The 22515-nt window shown below is 42.9% G+C and overlaps 1 protein-coding gene across 1 annotated transcript in view; it reads right to left on the bottom strand.

Moving 5' to 3' along the window:
- Window positions 1–22515, bottom strand: part of LOC124036648 (anthrax toxin receptor 2-like) — a 158304-nt gene that overhangs the window by 3660 nt on the left and 132129 nt on the right. The window lies entirely within an intron of this gene.

The following is a 22515-nucleotide window of genomic DNA, read 5'->3' as shown; positions in this document are numbered from 1 at the left end:
TGTAAGCATAGCAACACGGTTAAATACTTTTAAAGTAAATCTAATTACTGTAGCATAGCAACACGGTTAAATACTTTTAAAGTAAATATAATTACTGTAGCATAGCAACACAGTTAAATATTTAATATGTTGATACATTTCCAGGTCTACAACACATTTGTAGATTTTTCTGCTACAAATAAAAAAATATATACAATTAAAGACTTTCATCAGAAACTGAATTTTTATATTTTTAAAATGTTAGTATATATATATATATATATAATGTCTTTAATTGTATATATTTTTTAATATATATATATATATATAAAATGTTAAAACGTACTAGATCAAATTCACTGGAAACTTTTATAATTTCACCTATCAGTAACATTACAAATTATATATTTTTTTACATTGATATATATGTTTAGAATAATTACTTATGCTATTGCCTATGTCAAATATTCAAGTGATAGATAGTGTACTGTACAAGTCAATAACATCTTGTTCCACATTGCAAAACTGTTGTAACAATATGCATTAATGCACAACATGAGGACTCACTCTCACAACTCTTCCTCTATTTACTACTATAGTGTTAATGCTTTACAGCACATGCCACCAACATGGCCACCACTACTACAACATCTCAATGTAGACCCCTGACGACGGTGGTCTCATCCCACTCACCAGGGTCCTGTATAAGGCAACATGGGGTAACATGGGGGCTGGGGTCAATTCTAATTAAAGTCACTCAGTGATTTGAATTGAAATAGTTTGAAATAATAACTTCTATTCTTTGAAAATATATTTTTAATAGATAGATGTTCAACAGTAGAATTGTAATTTCAGGGTACTAAATCAGCTTTCTGTTTTCTTGCACCTTATTTGTTGAACAATCTTCAAAATATTCTTAAAAGTGATGTTCTGGTGCCTCTCTAGGATGTTCTGGTGCCTCTCTAGGATGTTCTGGTGCCTCTAGGATGTTCTGGTGCCTCTTTAGGAGGTTCTGGTGCCTCTCTAGGATGTTCTGGTGCCTCTCTAGGATGTTCTGGTGCCTCTCTATGATGTTCTGGTGGCTCTCTATGATGTTCTGGTGCCTCTCTAGGATGTTCTGGTGCCTCTCTAGGATGTTCTGGTGCCTCTCTATGATGTTCTGGTGCCTCTCTAGGATGTTCTGGTGCCTCTCTATGATGTTCTGGTGGCTCTCTAGGATATTCTGGTGCCTCTCTAGGGCAATTCAGAAAGCTGATTGAGAACCTTTTTAATGAAGAATGAGTTTTTTTAAGACAGCGTTTCCTTTCTGTATTTATGTTTTGACGTGTGCATTTCTGTCATTTCAGTTGTTCTGAATGACTCCCTGTATGACTTCCTGATAAAAATAAAGGTTAAATAAAATTGGAATTGACCCCAATCCTGTTGTGGACCACAGGAGGCCCAGTTGAGCAGCTGTCTCAGCCAGCCTTACTGCTGGCAGGGGAAACAGTGCTGTGGTATAGCTCCAGCTCTCACTGGCACCAAGAGGGAGCCCTAGTACAACTAATATACAGACAGCGGCCAAGCCAAGAACACTCGTCCCCTCCCCAACCTGCCACCATCACTGCCACTCTCCCACACCAAGAGACTGAAGCACAACCCTGACACTGCCCTGCCCTCCCTCCGTCCCTCACCCTCTCTCTCTCTCTCCCTTCCATTAGTTTTCTCTCCCTCTCCCTCCCTCCCTCTCGCAACCCCTCCCCACACACACACACTCACACACTCACAGAGACAAAAGCACAACCCTGACATATTGGATGCACTAACCGTGTGGATGCCAATGCAATGGCTGAGATGATGTGAGCATCCAAAAACTGCATCCAAATCTGATCAAAGATCAGAGACCATTGTAGTACTCCTCCACTGGTGAGTCCAACAGACATGGTGGTTGTTGAAATGGGTCAATGTTGCGGGGGGGCAGCCACAACAGTTAGCGGTTCCACACACGGCTTGTGCTTGCTAAAATTTGTTTGGACTAGAACTGGGCTTTGGACAAAAGAGAGAATTCTTGTTTTCCTCTCTTGAAATAGTGTGTGTGTTTGTGTGTGTGTGTGTATGCACGCATAGTGTGGACTTTGCGTCGACCCTCTGTGCCTAATCTCACACAGTCAACAAATAAGGCACATCAGATGCTGTTTTGGCCGCAGACACCAGAGCAGCTAAGTTCACTGGATTTTCTGGGGTTTAAAACGAGAGGGGGACTTTGAAAAAGCTGCTTCCCAGCAGGAGCATTATGTCTGGGGGCTGGGGCTCTGGAGGGCCTGGAGCTGGCTAACTGGGGCTGGAGGATAGTACTGGAGCTGGCTAACTGGGGCTGGAGGATAGTACTGGAGCTGGCTACCTGGGGCTGGAGGATAGTACTGGAGCTGGCTAACTGGGGCTGGAGGATAGTACTGGAGCTGGCTAACTGGGGCTGGAGGATAGTACTGGAGCTGGCTAACTGGGGCTGGAGGATAGTACTGGAGCTGGCTAACTGGGGCTGGAGGATAGTACTGGAGCTGGCTAACTGGGGTTGGAGGATAGTGCTGGCTAATTGGGGTTGGAGGATAGTGCTGGAGCTGGCCAACTGGAGCTGGCCAACTGGAGCTGGCTAACTGGGCCTGCATTCCAGCTCCCCTGATCATGTTCACGGTCCATTGAGCTCTGACTTGGCAGTGTGTAATCTACTGTAACTGGGCCAGGTTTCAGAGGCACACACACACACGCACGCGCGTGCACACACGCACACACACACACACACACACACACACACACACACACACACACACACACACACACACACACACACACACACACACACACACACACACACACACACACACACACACACACACACACACACACACACACAGGGAGGGATGGTGATGGGCACTGCCCACCTGTGTGTGTGTCGCTCGCCAGACTACAGAGAGCGGGAACAATAGAAAAGTCTACATGTCAGCATGGGATGTCAGAGGAATTTAATCAGACGGATGGATGGACGACTGACTGGATGAAGGAAGGACAGATGAGTAGATGTCAGAGGTGGGGAGGTTGAGAAGTGAAGAGACAAAGGGGTACAGGCAGGGGGTGTTTTCTCTCTCCTTGTAGTAGGAGAGCGAGAGAAGTAGAGAGAGAGAGAGAGCTGTAAGCTACTGTCTGGTGATAAATAGGTACCAAATAAAAACCCCTCCATTAGGTTCGGAATGAAACACATTGGGAGATATTGAGAAGTTAACTGTCTACACTTCAGAGATGGAGACGTTAGCATAGCGTATCCGACTGCACTTCGCAATGCAATACAATATGGTTGTGTTCATGTAGAAATACTGTACAATAGAAAATGGTATTTACAGGTTTGAGAGACTTTTACAGTTTTATGATATGAAGTGTTCTGTCATGTAGGCAGTGTGAACCACAGTGTGGGAAAGGAAGCCTGATTGAGGCAATTTATCTATACAATGAAAAGGCAGTATGAACCACAGAGTTGGAAAGAAAGCCTGATTGAGGCAATGTATCAACGGTGTTGTTTTGAACACACCCTTGCATCAGACAATGCATGTCATTTGGACAGCACCAAATGTGGAGAAAGACGCTGCCAAAATTACTCACTTCTCAGTCATTCTTCACCATTATTCATTTTGAAATCTCGCCTTCCTACAATGACCAAGAGGCAGATGCCATTCGAGAGAGTTTAAGCTAGGTTTTCACAATCTGCAGTATTCCCAAGATGTTCTAAAACAAGTGCTGTGTTTAAGTATTCCTAGTGGACGAAACAGATGTTGTTTGGCAACAAATCTCCAAATATTTGACCTGACAACATGTCACCCTGTGTGTATGTACACCTCTTGGCTTATCTGCCCATAGCTTTGGCCTGGCGATGTCAAACCATCTTGGTAGACGATTTGGAGTCTCTGCTCCACCATGTTGTCTGGAGCTACAGAGGTCTGCAGCCAGACTTCGGAAAACAAGAACATGTTTGTCGATCAGAGTTTGGGCTGGTTCTTGGGCAAGGCTCCAGAAGTCCATGTTTGTGAGTGATTTTGTATCTCATCTCTCTCTGAACAGCTTGATTCCCCCAACAACACTACAAGGATCTGTCTTACCCTGTCCAGTTTCTACAGTTTCTGCATGAGGGACTGAGACCAATAAAACAAGGTGCATCCGTAATAGGAAATCCCTGGCAAGAACACTGCTGAGGGAGTTTATAACATGGACCATTGGAACTACAACCTTTTGTGGTTCTTATGTTTTAATAAAATGTCTCAATATAACTTGCATAAAATGTTTTATTTGAAATTTGATATAGTAAACAATAATTACGGACTGTAAAATATTTGTTTGGAAGGAAATGAGAGACTGTAAAAGCTACAATGTGTCCTTTGGCTTTTAGCCACCACTTATATCTATGAAGTTACAAGACTCAATTAAATGAGTGGCTGAAACTTAAATATAATAATTAAAGAACAATTATACAGTTAAACTTCTTCCCCTATCCAAAACCCTCATATTAAATGAACAGTTATTCTTTCTCTGCAAAACACTTGCAATACCTCTACAATGGACACATTTCAATGTCCCTGTCTATCAGTGGAGTCACACATCAGGCATTTGTTCTTGCTTTATCCCCTATCGACTAGCTACATATTGAACAAATGAAGAAGTTGAAAACGGAGGGAGGCTGGTGGAAAAGCGCAGCTGCAAGGGAATGGCAGCAGTGCCAGAGATTGAGCAACACTCCCTCCCGTCCACACTCAAGGCCCTCATCGGTCCACACAGTGCCTCGCCGGCGCACACACACACACCGAAACACACACGCACGTACACACTACACACACACATAGCACTGCCATCTGTCCTGTAGGGAAATTAGAGCCACCAGGGCTACAGCCAACAACATTAAGCTCACTGACGATCACGCCATTTTGCCTCGTATACAAGCACTAGGTACATGGAGGTAAGTAAACATCAGGGTCTCCACCACCAACAGGAGAGTGTTACCAGATAACAGATATCTGGAAAGCCCCAAAGGACAATACGGTAGAAAGCCCCAAAGGACATTAGGGTAGAAAGCCCCAAAGGACAATACGGTAGAAAGCCCCAAAGGAGAATACGGTAGAAAGCCCCAAAGGACATTAGGGTAGAAAGCCCCAAAGGACATTAGGGTAGAATGCCCCAAAGGACAATACGGTAGAAAGCCCCAAAGGACAATACGGTAGAAAGCCCCAAAGGACATTAGGGTAGAAAGCCCCAAAGGACAATACGGTAGAAAGCCCCAAAGGAGAATACGGTAGAAAGCTCCAAAGGACATTAGGGTAGAAAGCCCCAAAGGACATTAGGGTAGAATGCCCCAAAGGACAATACGGTAGAAAGCCCCAAAGGACACTGGGATAGAAAGCCCCAAAGGACAATACGGTAGAAAGCACCAAAGGACAATACGGTAGAAAGCCCCAAAGGACACTGGGATAGAAAGCCCAAAGGACAATACGGTAGAAAGCCCCAAAGGACAATACGGTAGAAAGCCCCAAAGGACAATACGGTAGAAAGCCCCAAAGGACAATACGGTAGAAAGCCCCAAAGGACAATACGGTAGAAAGCCCCAAAGGACAATACGGTAGAAAGCCCCAAAGGACAATACGGTAGAAAGCCCCAAAGGACAATACGGTAGAAAGCCCCAAAGGACACTGGGATAGAAAGCCCCATAGGACAATAGGGTACAAAGCCCCAAAGGAAATTAGGGGATAGAAAGCCCCAACGGACATTAGGGTAGAAAGCCCCAAAGGACAATACGGTAGAAAGCCCCAAAGGACAATACGGTAGAAAGCCCCAAAGGACATTAGGGTAGAAAGCCCCAACGGACATTAGGGTAGAAAGCCCCAACGGACATTAGGGTAGAAAGCCCCAACGGACATTAGGGTAGAAAGCCCCAAAGGACAATACGGTAGAAAGCCCCAAAGGACAATACGGTAGAAAGCCCCAAAGGACATTAGGGTAGAAAGCCCCAACGGACATTAAGGTAGAAAGCCCCAAAGGACATTAGGGTAGAAAGCCCCAACGGACATTAGGGTAGAAAGCCCCAACGGACATTAGGGTAGAAAGCCCCAACGGACATTAGGGTAGAAAGCCCCAACGGACATTAGGGTAGAAAGCCCCAAAGGACATTAGGGTAGAAAGCCCCAACGGACATTAGGGTAGAAAACCCCAACGGACATTAGGGTAGAAAGCCCCAACGGACATTAGGGTAGAAAGCCCCAACGGACATTAGGGTAGAAAGCCCCAACGGACATTAGGGTAGAAAGCCCCAAAGGACATTAGGGTAGAAAGCCCCAACGGACATTAGGGTAGAAAGCCCCAACGGACATTAGGGTAGAAAGCCCCAAAGGACAATAGGGTAGAAAGCCCCAACGGACATTAGGGTAGAAAGCCCCAACGGACAATAGGGCAGAAAGCCCCAAAGGACATTAGGGTAGAAAGCCCCAAAGGACAATAGGGTAGAAAGCCCCAACGGACATTAGGGTAGAAGGCCCCAAAGGACAATAGGGTAGAAAGCCCCAACGGACATTAGGGTAGAAAGCCCCAACGGACAATAGGGTAGAAAGCCCCAACGGACAATAGGGTAGAAAGCCCCAACGGACATTAGGGTAGAAGGCCCCAAAGGACAATAGGGTAGAAAGCCCCAACGGACATTAGGGTAGAAAGCCCCAACGGACAATAGGGTAGAAAGCCCCAAAGGACAATAGGGTAGAAAGCCCCAACGGACAATAGGGTAGAAAGCCCCAATGGACATTAGGGTAGAACTGCAGCTCCATTTTTACATCTTCGTTTTTCAACCTAATCAAACTGGGAATCCTGTCTAGTCAAAGGCAGCTGTGAGATATCACTTCAGCTCCCTAATCAAATTGGGAATCCTGTCTAGTCAAAGGCAGCTGTGAGATATCAGTTCAGCTCCCTAATCAAATTGGGAATCCTGTCTAGTCAAAGGCAGCTGTGAGATATCAGTTCAGCTCCCTAATCAAATTGGGAATCCTGTCTAGTCAAAGGCAGCTGTGAGATATCAGTTCAGCTCCCTAATCAAATTGGGAATCCTGTCTAGTCAAAGGCAGCTGTGAGATATCAGTTCAGCTCCCTAATCAAATTGGGAATCCTGTCTAGTCAAAGGCAGCTGTGAGATATCAGTTCAGCTCCCAAATCAAATTGGGAATCCTGTCTAGTCAAAGGCAGCTGTGAGATATCAGTTCAGCTCCCTAATCAAATTGGGAATCCTGTCTAGTCAAAGGCAGCTGTGAGATATCAGTACAGCTTCTTAATCAAATTGGGAATCCTGTCTAGTCAAAGGCAGCTGTGAGATATCAGTTCAGCTCCCTAATCAAATTGGGAATCCTGTCTAGTCAAAGGCAGCTGTGAGATATCAGTTCAGCTCCCTAATCAAATTGGGAATCCTGTCTAGTCAAAGGCAGCTGTGAGATATCAGTACAGCTTCTTAATCAAATTGGGAATCCTGTCTAGTCAAAGGCAGCTGTGAGATATCAGTACAGCTTCTTAATCAAATTGGGAATCCTGTCTAGTCAAAGGCAGCTGTGAGATATCAGTACAGCTTCTTAATCAAATTGGGAATCCTGTCTAGTCAAAGGCAGCTGTGAGGTATCAGTACAGCTTCTTAATCAAATTGGGAATCCTGTCTAGTCAAAGGCAGCTGTGAGATATCAGTTCAGCTCCCTAATCAAAGTGGGAATCCTGTCTAGTCAAAGGCAGCTGTGAGATATCAGTACAGCTCCCTAATCAAATTGGGAATCCTGTCTAGTCAAAGGCAGCTGTGAGATATCAGTACAGCTCCCTAATCAAATTGGGAATCCTGTCTAGTCAAAGGCAGCTGTGAGGTATCAGTTCAGCTCCCTAATCAAATTGGGAATCCTGTCTAGTCAAAGGCAGCTGTGAGATATCATTACAGCTCCCTAATCAAATTGGGAATCCTGTCTAGTGAAAGGCAGCTGTGAGATATCAGTTCAGCTCCCAAATCAAATTGGGAATCCTGTCTAGTCAAAGGCAGCTGTGAGATATCAGTACAGCTTCTTAATCAAATTGGGAATCCTGTCTAGTCAAAGGCAGCTGTGAGATATCAGTTCAGCTCCCTAATCAAATTGGGAATCCTGTCTAGTCAAAGGCAGCTGTGAGATATCAGTACAGCTCCCTAATCAAATTGGGAATCCTGTCTAGTGAAAGGCAGCTGTGAGATATCAGTACAGCTTCCTAAGAGATCGACACGTACAGTGGAGGAATGCTAGCGTTAGATCTGAGCATTGATTAAGACATTGTCTGAGTACCAAATTGAACCCTACTTCATTTATAGTGCACTACTTTTGACCAGGGCCTGTATTGAAAAAGGGCGCCATTTGGGACACACACATTAGATGTTAGAAGATGTGAGCATTGATTTAAAGATGGTGCAGATTATTCCAACCTCATAGTGTGTATTATATATGAAACTCGGGAAAATCACGTTTTTGGACGGCACTGGGCCTTTGGTTTCAGGACATAGCAAGATCGTGTCCTGTATTTTAGGCCTTATCCAGAAAAGAGCATGTCTCCGCAATTGTCTAAGGACGGTCTGACATAAAAAAAGAAAAAAGGGGACCATTGGATTGAAAAAAGCCCCATATAAAGGTTACAAACAGGCACATGATTGGCCAGATGACTCAGCACGATGACATTAATGTCCGGGGTCATCTTGCCCCATCAGATTTCAAACTTTATTTCCGTGATTGTTTGTCCAAAAGGCTATGAGGTCAGACACTCATTTTGTTTGTTCGCGCATACAAGATTTACCGCTAAAAAAAACGAATGCCATCCCAACATCCAACAAACAGCGCTGCCTGTTTGTCGGTCCGAGGAACAGCGCTGCCTGATTTCAGGTCCGAGGAACAGATCGTGTCCTGATTTCGGTCCAGAACAGCGCTGCTGATTGTCGGTCCGAGGAACAGTGCTTCCTGATTGTCGGGTAAGGACGGCTGCCTGTTTGTCGGTCCGAGGAACAGCGCTGCCTGTTTGTCGGTTGAAAGCGCTGCCTGATTGTCGGTCCGAGGAACAGCCCCTGATTGTCGGTCCGAGGAACAGCGCTGCCTGATTGTCGGTCCGAGGAACAGCGCTGCCTGATTGTCGGTGAACATTGTCGGTCCGAGGAACAGCGCTGGATTGTCGGTCCGAGGAACAGTGCTTCCTGATTGTCAACAGCGCTGCCTGTTTGTCGGTCCGAGGAACAGCGCTGCCTGTTTGTCGTGATTGATTTTGTCGAGGAACAGGCGCTGCCTGGTCGGTCCGAGGAACAGCGCTGCCTTTTGTTTGCTTCCTGATTGTCGGGTCGAGGAACATTGCCGCTAAAAAGGAACAGAATGCCTCCCAACATCCAACAAACAGCGCTGCCTGTTTGTCGGTCCGAGGAACAGCGCTGCCTGATTGTCGGTCCGAGGAACAGCGCTGCCTGATTGTCGGTCCGAGGAACAGCGCTGCCTGATTGTCGGTCCGAGGAACAGCGCTTCCTGATTGTCGGGTCGAGGAACAGCGCTGCCTGATTGTCGGTCCGAGGAACAGCGCTGCCTGATTGTCGGTCCGAGGAACAGCGCTGCCTGTTTGTCGGTCCGAGGAACAGCGCTGCCTGTTTGTCGGTCCGAGGAACAGCGCTGCCTGTTTGTCGGTCCGAGGAACAGCGCTGCCTGTTTGTCGGGAACAGCGCTGCCTGTTTGTCGGTCCGAGGAACAGCGCTGCCTGTTTGTCGGTCCGAGGAACAGCGCTGCCTGTTTGTCGGTCCGAGGACCAGCGCTGCCTGTTTGTCGGTCCGAGGAACAGCGCTGCCTGTTTGTCGGTCCGAGGACCAGCGCTGCCTGTTTGTCGGTCCGAGGAACAGCGCTGCCTGATTGTCGGTCCGAGGACCAGCGCTGCCTGATTGTCGGTCCGAGGACCAGCGTTAAACTTAATTCTCATGAAGCCTACAGAAGCGTACGTTGTATAGAGCCACAGCAGCTTCCTCCAGCTGTTTCCTGCCCCACCATGTCTCCCATCCCGCCTGCTCGCCGTCTCCCCCCCCCTCCCCTCTTCCCTGGTTTTAAGTCAGTCAAAGTAAAGTGCACATCATTGCCAGCTAAGAGCTCTGGGTAGCAGAAAGGCACAGATGGTACGAATGGAAGAGAGGAAGCCAACTGAGGCACCGGGACTGAGCCACGCCACGCCTCGGCCAAATAGCTCTAGTGGTTATGTATGTCTCTACACCCAGTCTAACCCAAGCCGGTTCCCAGCTCTACTAATTTTAATTCCAATCCACGGCACCCCAGCATTAAGAATTTAGAATGATGAAATAATCATAGGAGAAGGGGAGGAGTGGAGAAGTGGTGGGGGGGGTGGGGTCTAACTGGAAGCATACCAAGAGGATCAGATGGAGCTGGGATGATGGGATTGGTCCTTGGGTAGCTAGCGACTAGCGACACACTGGAGTGTAGGAAGAATAAAAGAATACATGCCAAATTCACGAAACAACAGGGATTGATTCCCAACCCATCTCTCAGTTAGGAAACTGGCTCTGCTTGTAACTGTGTGACCGTGAACGTGGTGTTCAAATACAGAGATCTGAATCACGCACACTACTACTACAACTTTGACTTGTACAGCATTACTATGTAACTCGTTTTAATCTAGCACTACAGAGAACGTGACCAAGCTGCTTGTGATGGGTTCAATAAGCAGTTGGTAAGGGAAAACATGAGGCGTGATCAGATTCCCAAGACATGGGTATAATGCTACCTTGCATGAAAACGTTTAGGAAAACCCTGGTCATAGACAGAGTGAACTAAACAGTCTCCGTACTTCCTATCAGGATGACATTCCCCTTTCCTTTGTCCTGACCCTGCAGACGAACATTCAACACACACAGACAGGCCCAGTAGGCTCATCTGTACTGTTTTAATCCCCCCCCCCCACCCTACACAGACCCAGAGACTGAAAGATACACCAAAAACATACGCTGACATAAAGCCTTCCAGTGTAACCCCGAACACCAACCCCCCAACCACCAGCAAGACCCAGCTGATTTGCATAATGTTGATATGTCAAGAAGAAGAAAATAAAAACATGCATATGGAATGTTTTCCTCATCTGTTTTGGGGGTCAAATGATGTTTCCATAGCTAACGCAAAAAGATTGCAGCACCCCGGACATCTTCCCACGGCTATGGGTGTTTCCACACAAATGTATAACTGTGAGTGAATTTAATGAACACATAAAGTAGTGAGAGAGTGAGAGAGACAGAGAGAGAGAGAGAGAGAGAGAGAGAGAGAGAGAGAGAGAGAGAGAGAGAGAGAGAGAGAGAGAGAGAAAGAGTGAGAGAGAAAGAGTGAGAGAGAGATCGAGACAGAGAAGAGAGACAGAGAGAGAGAGAGAAAGAGAGAGAGACAGAGAAAGAGAAAGAGAAAGAGAGAGAGAGAGACAGAGAAAGAGAAAGAGAGAGAGAGAGAGAGAGAGAGAGAGAGAGAGAGAGAGAGAGAGAGAGAGAGAGAGAGAGAGAGAGAGAGAGAGAGAGAAAGAGACAGAGAAAGAGAGAGAGAGAGAAAGGGAGTGAGTGTGTGTATGTGTATGCCTATACACTTGTGTGTATCTGTGAGCCTATGGGTGCTCACAAGTGCGTGTGTGTGAGCCCATTCCTTGTTCCCTCCAACAGAGAGCCAGCGTTCCTCCAGTGGTGCTGGATGAGGGTCACATGCAATCTGAGCTGAGGGAAGAGGCGCCGCGGTACATGTGACAGGACAGGGAGGCCCCGTAATTGGAGTGAGCTGTCAAGACAATGCGGCACGTGTGAGGTGGAGACACTGTGTGTGTGTGTGTGTGTGTGTGTGTGACTGCCACTGTGCTGCATGGCGGGGCACGTGCCAGGGCGGTTCCCCCCATGGGGTGGCACATATTAAGTCCCTGATGAGGCTAATGCAGGGAGAAATGGCTCTGGAACACAGCCCAAACACAGGTCAAAGGGTAACACGGTTTAGGAAGGAAGTAGGGCTGTAGCCACAACAACCTCAATGTTGAGGTGAAAAGAAGTTTAAGAATATTTTGTAGATAAATACACAATGCAGAGGATGAGAGGACTAAAAACTAGAATACTAAATGGTTAATGACATATTGTAAATAGGAGTAGGGTTCTCAGTTCAACAGCTGTTTAGAATGTGGAATGTCAGTCCTGAACTCAGAGCTACGTGTCCTACGTTCTGTACATTGAGTCTGGAGCAGGATACTTGTTATTTGGCCATTGACCCAGTGGTACTGCAAGGATTTCTGATTGGTCAAACCCAGGCTAAGGTGGGGGGGGGGGGGTATAAGTGGCATCCTGTTCCTTTGTTCAGTTGAGAAAAGCTGAGGACAGGGGAGACTGAACATCTACCTCCCAGTATAACATCTGGATTTGTCCTTCTCAAATAAACCTATTTTTCTTCCCCCGATTTGCTTTGGAGTTTATGTTATTGAAGAATAACATAAATTGCTGACAAAAGGATGCAGGGCTGTAGCCATTACAACCTCAATGTAGAGGTTCAGATAGGAAGCAGGGCTGTAACTATTACAACCTCAATGTAGAGGTTCAGATAGGAAGCAGGGCTGGAGCTATTACAACCTCAATGTAGAGGTTCAGATAGGAAGCAGGGCTGGAGCTATTACAACCTCAATGTAGAGGTTCAGATAGGAAGCAGGGCTGTAACTATTATAACCTCAATGTAGAGGTTCAGATTGGAAGCAGGGCTGGAGCTATTACAACCTCAATGTAGAGGTTCAGATAGGAAGCAGGGCTGGAGCTATTACAACCTCAATGTAGAGGTTCAGATAGGAAGCAGGGCTGGAGCTATTACAACCTCAATGTAGAGGTTCAGATAGGAAGCAGGGCTGGAGCTATTACAACCTCAATGTAGAGGTTCAGATAGGAAGCAGGGCTGGAGCTAATGTAGAATGTAGAACTGTACAGGGTTGATGTGAAACTAACTAACGTTACGGGTTAGTTAAGAGGTTGACAGAGTAGGTCTTCAGTTTTACAGATTTTGGATCTTTTGATAAGATTCATAGATTTTCTTTTCATAGAAGCAAAGGACCAATCACAAGTTCATCTTTTCTCCAAGGTTGACTTTTTGTTCCTGTTTTGGTGTTGATATTATGATTTTTTTTCCAAGGATTGTTTTCGTGTTTGAATTGTTAATTGTGTTGTGAATATTCATGTTTATACCCCCCTTATTTTGTTAACAATTGAGAAAATAATTGTTAATTTTATCCCCAAAATGCTTGGGAACACGCTCGTGTTTGATACAAGACGATCAATCGTTGATACTGTAAACCCCTTAACATGCAATTATCTAAATAAATAAAATATCTAATTTCGTGTTTAACAAATTGTTCATCAACAAATGATTCAAAATGCATTTCTTGAACAATTTCAATGCTAATGATGTTCCAACATGTATTGTTAAAACCATGCCACATTGTTAAACAAATACAGACGACAAGATGAACTAGAATCAAGAGGCAGGTAAAACAAAAGAATTCATCTGGTAATTAGCAGCAATCACAGACACAATAGAGTTAATTGCACTGGTAATAACGGTTAAATTTCTCAGTTGGAACGGAATCTCTTTGTTGATATGTAGATATCTATAACAAGATAGGTATCAGATAGCATCTATCAAATCATCTCACTGGACTGAAAGCACAAAGGAAACCATTTATTTCCTTTCATTATAAACTCTATTTAAGTAAACTAATCTCAACACATGAAATACAATGTAGGGTTTATAAAATACATTTTTTTTAAAATCTGTAATTCAAGATTGTGTTTATGTGTGTGTGTGTTCCTCTGCCAAGCCCATGTCTTCCCAGTTCAACTCACATTAACCTACTTCTCACAGTTGGAGTCAAGAAACAACAGCCTCCCTTTTAATCTAGTGTAAAAGGCCTGGAGCCTGGAGATGGTTCTATCATGATGGTATATCTCTACATCACCTGGAGATGGAGAGGGTTCTACCATGATGTTATATCTCTACATCACCTGGAGATGGAGATGGTTCTATCATGATGTTATATCTCTACATCACCTGGAGATGGTTCTATCATGATGTTATATCTCTACATCACCTGGAGATGGTTCTATCATGATGTTATACCTCTACATCACCTGGAGATGGTTCTATCATGATGTTATATCTCTACATCACCTGGAGATGGTTCTATCATGATGTTATACCTCTACATCACCTGGAGATGGTTCTATCATGATGTTATATCTCTACATCACCTGGAGATGGAGATGGTTCTATCATGATGTTATATCTCTACATCACCTGGAGATGGTTCTACCATGATGTTATATCTCTACATCACCTGGAGAGGGTTCTATCATGATGTTATATCTCTACATCACCTGGAGATGGAGATGGTTCTATCATGATGTTATATCTCTACATCACCTGGAGATGGAGATGGTTCTACCATGATGTTATATCTCTACATCACCTGGAGATGGAGATGGTTCTATCATGATGTTATATCTCTACATCACCTGGAGAGGGTTCTACCATGATGTTATATCTCTACATCACCTGGAGATGGAGATGGTTCTATCATGATGTTATATCTCTACATCACCTGGAGATGGAGATGGTTCTATCATGATGTTATATCTCTACATTACCTGGAGATGGAGATGGTTCTACCATGATGTTATATCTCTACATCACCTGGAGATGGTTCTATCATGATGTTATATCTCTACATCACCTGGAGATGGTTCTACCATGATGTTATATCTCTACATCACCTGGAGATGGAGATGGTTCTATCATGATGTTATATCTCTACATCACCTGGAGATGGAGATGGTTCTATCATGATGTTATATCTCTACATTACCTGGAGATGGAGATGGTTCTACCATGATGTTATATCTCTACATCACCTGGAGATGGTTCTATCATGATGTTATATCTCTACATCACCTGGAGATGGTTCTACCATGATGTTATATCTCTACATCACCTGGAGATGGAGATGGTTCTATCATGATGTTATATCTCTACATCACCTGGAGATGGAGATGGTTCTAACATGATGTTATATCTCTACATCACCTGGAGATGGTTCTACCATGATGTTATATCTCTACATCACCTGGAGATGGTTCTAACATGATGTTATATCTCTACATCACCTGGAGATGGTTCTATCATGATGTTATATCTCTACATCACCTGGAGATGGTTCTACCATGATGTTATATCTCTACATCACCTGGAGATGGTTCTATCATGATGTTATATCTCTACATCACCTGGAGATGGTTCTACCATGATGTTATATCTCTACATCACCTGGAGATGGTTCTACCATGATGTTATATCTCTACATCACCTGGAGATGGAGATGATTCTACCATGATGTTATATCTCTACATCACCTGGAGATGGTTCTATCATGATGTTATATCTCTACATCACCTGGAGATGGTTCTATCATGATGTTATATCTCTACATCACCTGGAGATGGAGATGGTTCTACCATGATGTTATATCTCTACATCACCTGGAGATGGTTCTATCATGATGTTATATCTCTACATCACCTGGAGATGGAGATGATTCTACCATGATGTTATATCTCTACATCACCTGGAGATGGTTCTATCATGATGTTATATCTCTACATCACCTGGAGATGGTTCTACCATGATGTTATATCTCTACATCACCTGGAGATGGAGATGGTTCTATCATGATGTTATATCTCTACATCAACTGGAGATGGTTCTATCATGATGTTATATCTCTACATCACCTGGAGATGGTTCTATCATGATGTTATATCTCTACATCACCTGGAGATGGTTCTACCATGATGTTATATCTCTACATCACCTGGAGATGGTTCTATCATGATGTTATATCTCTACATCACCTGGAGATGGAGATGGTTCTACCATGATGTTATATCTCTACATCACCTGGAGATGGTTCTATCATGATGTTATATCTCTACATCACCTGGAGATGGAGATGGTTCTATCATGATGTTATATCTCTACATCACCTGGAGATGGAGAGGGTTCTACCATGATGTTATATCTCTACATCACCTGGAGATGGTTCTATCATGATGTTATATCTCTACATGATGTTATATCTCTACATCACCTGGAGATGGTTCTACCATGATGTTATATCTCTACATCACCTGGAGATGGTTCTATCATGATGTTATATCTCTACATCACCTGGAGATGGAGATGGTTCTATCATGATGTTGTATCTCTACATCACCTGGAGATGGTTCTACCATGATGTTATATCTCTACATCACCTGGAGATGGTTCTATCATGATGTTATATCTCTACATCACCTGGAGATGGTTCTATCATGATGTTATATCTCTACATCACCTGGAGATGGTTCTACCATGATGTTATATCTCTACATCACCTGGAGATGGTTCTATCATGATGTTATATCTCTACATCACCTGGAGATGGTTCTACCATGATGTTATATCTCTACATCACCTGGAGATGGAGATGGTTCTATCATGATGGTATATCTCTACATCACCTGGAGATGGTTCTACCATGATGTTATATCTCTACATCACCTGGAGATGGTTCTATCATGATGTTATATCTCTACATCACCTGGAGATGGATGATCACCATGATGTTATATCTCTACATCACCTGGAGATGGTTCTATCATGATGTTATATCTCTACATCACCTGGAGATGGAGATGGTTCTATCATGATGTTATATCTCTACATCACCTGGAGATGGTTCTATCATGATGTTATATCTCTACATCACCTGGAGATGGTTCTACCATGATGTTATATCTCTACATCACCTGAGATGGTTCTATCAGATGGAGATGGTTCTATCATGATGTTATATCTCTACATCACCTGGAGATGGTTCTATCATGATGTTATATCTCTACATCACCTGGAGATGGTTCTACCATGATGTTATATCTCTACATCACCTGGAGATGGTTCTATCATGATGTTATATCTCTACATCACCTGGAGATGGAGATGGTTCTATCATGATGTTATATCTCTACATCACCTGGAGATGGAGAGGGTTCTACCATGATGTTATATCTCTACATCACCTGGAGATGGTTCTATCATGATGTTATATCTCTACATCACCTGGAGATGGTTCTACCATGATGTTATATCTCTACATCACCTGGAGAGGTTCTACCATGATGTACATCTACCATGATGTTATATCTCTACATCACCTGGAGATGGAGATGGTTCTATCATGATGTTATATCTCTACATCACCATCACCTGGAGATGATGTTATATCTCTACATCACCTGGAGATGGAGATGGTTCTATCATGATGTTATATCTCTACATCACCTGGAGATGGTTCTACCATGATGTTATATCTCTACATCACCTGGAGATGGTTCTATCATGATGTTATATCTCTACATCACCTGGAGATGGTTCTATCATGATGTTATATCTCTACATCACCTGGAGATGGTTCTACCATGATGTTATATCTCTACATCACCTGGAGATGGTTCTATCATGATGTTATATCTCTACATCACCTGGAGATGGAGATGGATGATGTTATTCTATCATGATGTTATATCTCTACATCACCTGGAGATGGTTCTACCATGATGTTATATCTCTACATCACCTGGAGATGGTTCTATCATGATGTTATATCTCTACATCACCTGGAGATGGTTCTATCATGATGTTATATCTCTACATCACCTGGAGATGGTTCTACCATGATGTTATATCTCTACATCACCTGGAGATGGTTCTATCATGATGTTATATCTCTACATCACCTGGAGATGGAGATGGTTCTATCATGATGTTATATCTCTACATCACCTGGAGATGGAGATGGTTCTATCATGATGTTATATCTCTACATCACCTGGAGATGGTTCTACCATGATGTTATATCTCTACATCACCTGGAGATGGAGATGGTTCTATCATGATGTTATATCTCTACATCACCTGGAGATGGTTCTACCATGATGTTATATCTCTACATCACCTGGAGATGGTTCTATCATGATGTTATATCTCTACATCACCTGGAGATGGTTCTATCATGATGTTATATCTCTACATCACCTGGAGATGGTTCTATCATGATGTTATATCTCTACATCACCAGGAGATGGTTCTATCATGATGTTATATCTCTACATCACCTGGAGATGGTTCTACCATGATGTTATATCTCTACATCACCTGGAGATGGAGATGGTTCTATCATGATGTTATATCTCTACATCACCTGGAGATGGAGATGGTTCTACCATGATGTTATATCTCTACATCACCTGGAGATGGAGATGTTCTATCATGAGATGGAGATGGTTCTACCATGATGTTATATCTCTACATCACCTGGAGATGGTTCTATCATGATGTTATATCTCTACATCACCTGGAGATGGAGATGGTTCTACCATGATGTTATATCTCTACATCACCTGGAGATGGTTCTATCATGATGTTATATCTCTACATCACCTGGAGAGTTCTATCATGATGTTCTACATCATGATGTTATATCTCTACATCACCTGGAGATGGAGATGGTTCTATCATGATGTTATATCTCTACATCACCTGGAGATGGAGATGGTTCTACCATGATGTTATATCTCTACATCACCTGGAGATGGAGATGGTTCTACCATGATGTTATATCTCTACATCACCTGGAGATGGTTCTATCATGATGTTATATCTCTACATCACCTGGAGATGGAGATGGTTCTATCATGATGTTATATCTCTACATCACCTGGAGATGGTTCTATCATGATGTTATATCTCTACATCACCTGGAGATGGTTCTACCATGATGTTATATCTCTACATCACCTGGAGATGGTTCTATCATGATGTTATATCTCTACATCACCTGGAGATGGTTCTACCATGATGTTATATCTCTACATCACCTGGAGATGGTTCTATCATGATGTTATATCTCTACATCACCTGGAGATGGTTCTATCATGATGTTATATCTCTACATCACCTGGAGATGGTTCTATCATGATGTTATATCTCTACATCACCTGGAGATGGTTCTATCATGATGTTATATCTCTACATCACCTGGAGATGGTTCTATCATGATGTTATATCTCTACATCACCTGGAGATGGTTCTATCATGATGTTATATCTCTACATCACCTGGAGATGGTTCTATCATGATGTTATATCTCTACATCACCTGGAGATGGTTCTACCATGATGTTATATCTCTACATCACCATGATGTTATATCTCTACATCACCTGGAGATGGTTCTATCATGATGTTATATCTCTACATCACCTGGAGATGGAGATGGTTCTATCATGATGTTATATCTCTACATCACCTGGAGATGTTCTATCATGATGTTATATCTCTACATCATGGTTCTATCATGATGTTATATCTCTACATCACCTGGAGATGGTTCTACCATGATGTTATATCTCTACATCACCTGGAGATGGTTCTATCATGATGTTATATCTCTACATCACCTGGAGATGGTTCTATCATGATGTTAGATCTCTACATCACCTGGAGATGGTTCTATCATGATGTTATATCTCTACATCACCAGGAGATGGAGAGGGTTCTACCATGATGTTATATCTCTACATCACCTGGAGATGGTTCTATCATGATGTTATATCTCTACATCACCTGGAGATGGAGATGGTTCTACCATGATGTTATATCTCTACATCACCTGGAGATGGTTCTACCATGATGTTATATCTCTACATCACCTGGAGATGGTTCTACCATGATGTTATATCTCTACATCACCTGGAGATGGTTCTACCATGATGTTATATCTCTACATCACCTGGAGATGATGTTATATTCTACATCACCTGGAGATGGATGATGTTATATCTCTACATCACCTGGAGATGGTTCTACCATGATGTTATATCTCTACATCACCTGGAGATGGATGGTTATATCTCTACATCATCATGATGTTATATCTACATCACCTGGAGATGGTTCTATCATGATGTTATATCTCTACATCACCTGGAGATGGTTCTATCATGATGTTATATCTCTACATCACCTGATGTTATATCTCTACATCATGGAGATGGTTCTATCATGATGTTATATCTCTACATCACCTGGAGATGGTTCTATCATGATGTTATATCTCTACATCACTGGAGATGGTTCTATCATGATGTTATATCTCTACATCACCTGGAGATGGTTCTATCATGATGTTATATCTCTACATCACCTGGAGATGGAGATGGAGATGGTTCTATGATGTTATATCTCTACATCCATGATGTTATATCTCTACATCACCTGGAGATGGTTCTATCATGATGTTATATCTCTACATCACCTGGAGATGGTTCTATCATGATGTACATATGGAGATGGTTCTATCATGATGTTATATCTCTACATCACCTGGAGATGGTTCTATCATGATGTTATATCTCTACATCACCTGGAGATGGTTCTATCATGATGTTATATCTCTACATCACCTGGAGATGGTTCTATCATGATGTTATATCTCTACATCACCTGGAGATGGTTCTATCATGATGTTATATCTCTACATCACCTGGAGATGGTTCTATCATGATGTTATATCTCTACATCACCTGGAGATGGTTCTATCATGATGTTATATCTCTACATCACCTGGAGATGGTTCTATCATGATGTTATATCTCTACATCACCTGGAGATGGTTCTATCATGATGATGTTATATCATGATGTTATATCTCTACATCACCTGGAGATGGTTCTATCATGATGTTATATCTCTACATCACCTGGAGATGGTTCTATCATGATGTTATATCTCTACATCACCTGGAGATGGTTCTATCATGATGTTATATCTCTACATCACCTGGAGATGGTTCCATCATGATGTTATATCTCTACATCACCTGGAGATGGAGATGGTTCTATCATGATGTTATATCTCTACATCACCTGGAGATGGTTCTACATCATGATGTTATATCTCTACATCACCTGGAGATGGTTCTATCATGATGTTATATCTCTACATCACCTGGAGATGGTTCTATCATGATGTTATATCTCTACATCACCTGGAGATGGTTCTATCATGATGTTATATCTCTACATCACCTGGAGATGGTTCCATCATGATGTTATATCTCTACATCACCTGGAGATGGAGATGGTTCTATCATGATGTTATATCTCTACATCACCTGGAGATGGTTCTACCATGATGTTATATCTCTACATCACCTGGAGATGGTTCTATCATGATGTTATATCTCTACATCACCTGGAGATGGTTCTATCATGATGTTATATCTCTACATCACCTGGAGATGGATGGTTATATCTCTACATCACCTGGAGATGGTTCTATCATGATGTTATATCTCTACATCACCTGGAGATGGTTCTATCATGATGTTATATCTCTACATCACCTGGAGATGGTTCTATCATGATGTTATATCTCTACATCACCTGGAGATGGTTCTATCATGATGTTATATCTCTACATCACCTGGAGATGGTTCTATCATGATGTTATATCTCTACATCACCTGGAGATGGTTCTACATGATGTTATATCTCTACATCACCTGGAGATGGTTCTATCATGATGTTATATCTCTACATCACCTGGAGATGGTTCTATCATGATGTTATATCTCTACATCACCTGGAGATGGTTCTATCATGATGTTATATCTCTACATCACCTGGAGATGGTTCTATCATGATGTTATATCTCTACATCACCTGGAGATGGTTCTATCATGATGTTATATCTCTACATCACCTGGAGATGGTTCTATCATGATGTTATATCTCTACATCACCTGGAGATGGTTCTACCATGATGTTATATCTCTACATCACCTGGAGATGGTTCTATCATGATGTTATATCTCTACATCACCTGGAGATGGTTCTATCATGATGTTATATCTCTACATCACCTGGAGATGGTTCTATCATGATGTTATATCTCTACATCACCTGGAGATGGTTCTATCATGATGTTATATCTCTACATCACCTGGAGATGGTTCTACCATGATGTTATATCTACATCACATCACCTGGAGATGGTTCTATCATGATGTTATATCTCTACATCACCTGGAGATGGTTCTATCATGATGTTATATCTCTACATCACCTGGAGATGGTTCTACCAGATGTTATATCTCTACATCACCTGGAGATGGTTCTATCATGATGTTATATCTCTACATCACCTGGAGATGGTTCTATCATGATGTTATATCTCTACATCACCTGGAGATGGAGATGGTTCTATCATGATGTTATATCTCTACATCACCTGGAGATGGAGATGGTTCTATCATGATGTTATATCTCTACATCACCTGGAGATGGTTCTACCATGATGTATCTCTACAT

This window comes from Oncorhynchus gorbuscha, linkage group LG05 (assembly GCF_021184085.1).
Source record: "Oncorhynchus gorbuscha isolate QuinsamMale2020 ecotype Even-year linkage group LG05, OgorEven_v1.0, whole genome shotgun sequence".
Lineage (NCBI taxonomy): Eukaryota > Metazoa > Chordata > Actinopteri > Salmoniformes > Salmonidae > Oncorhynchus > Oncorhynchus gorbuscha.
Note: the sequence above shows the minus strand (reverse complement) of the source record. Positions and strands in the feature narration are given on the sequence as shown.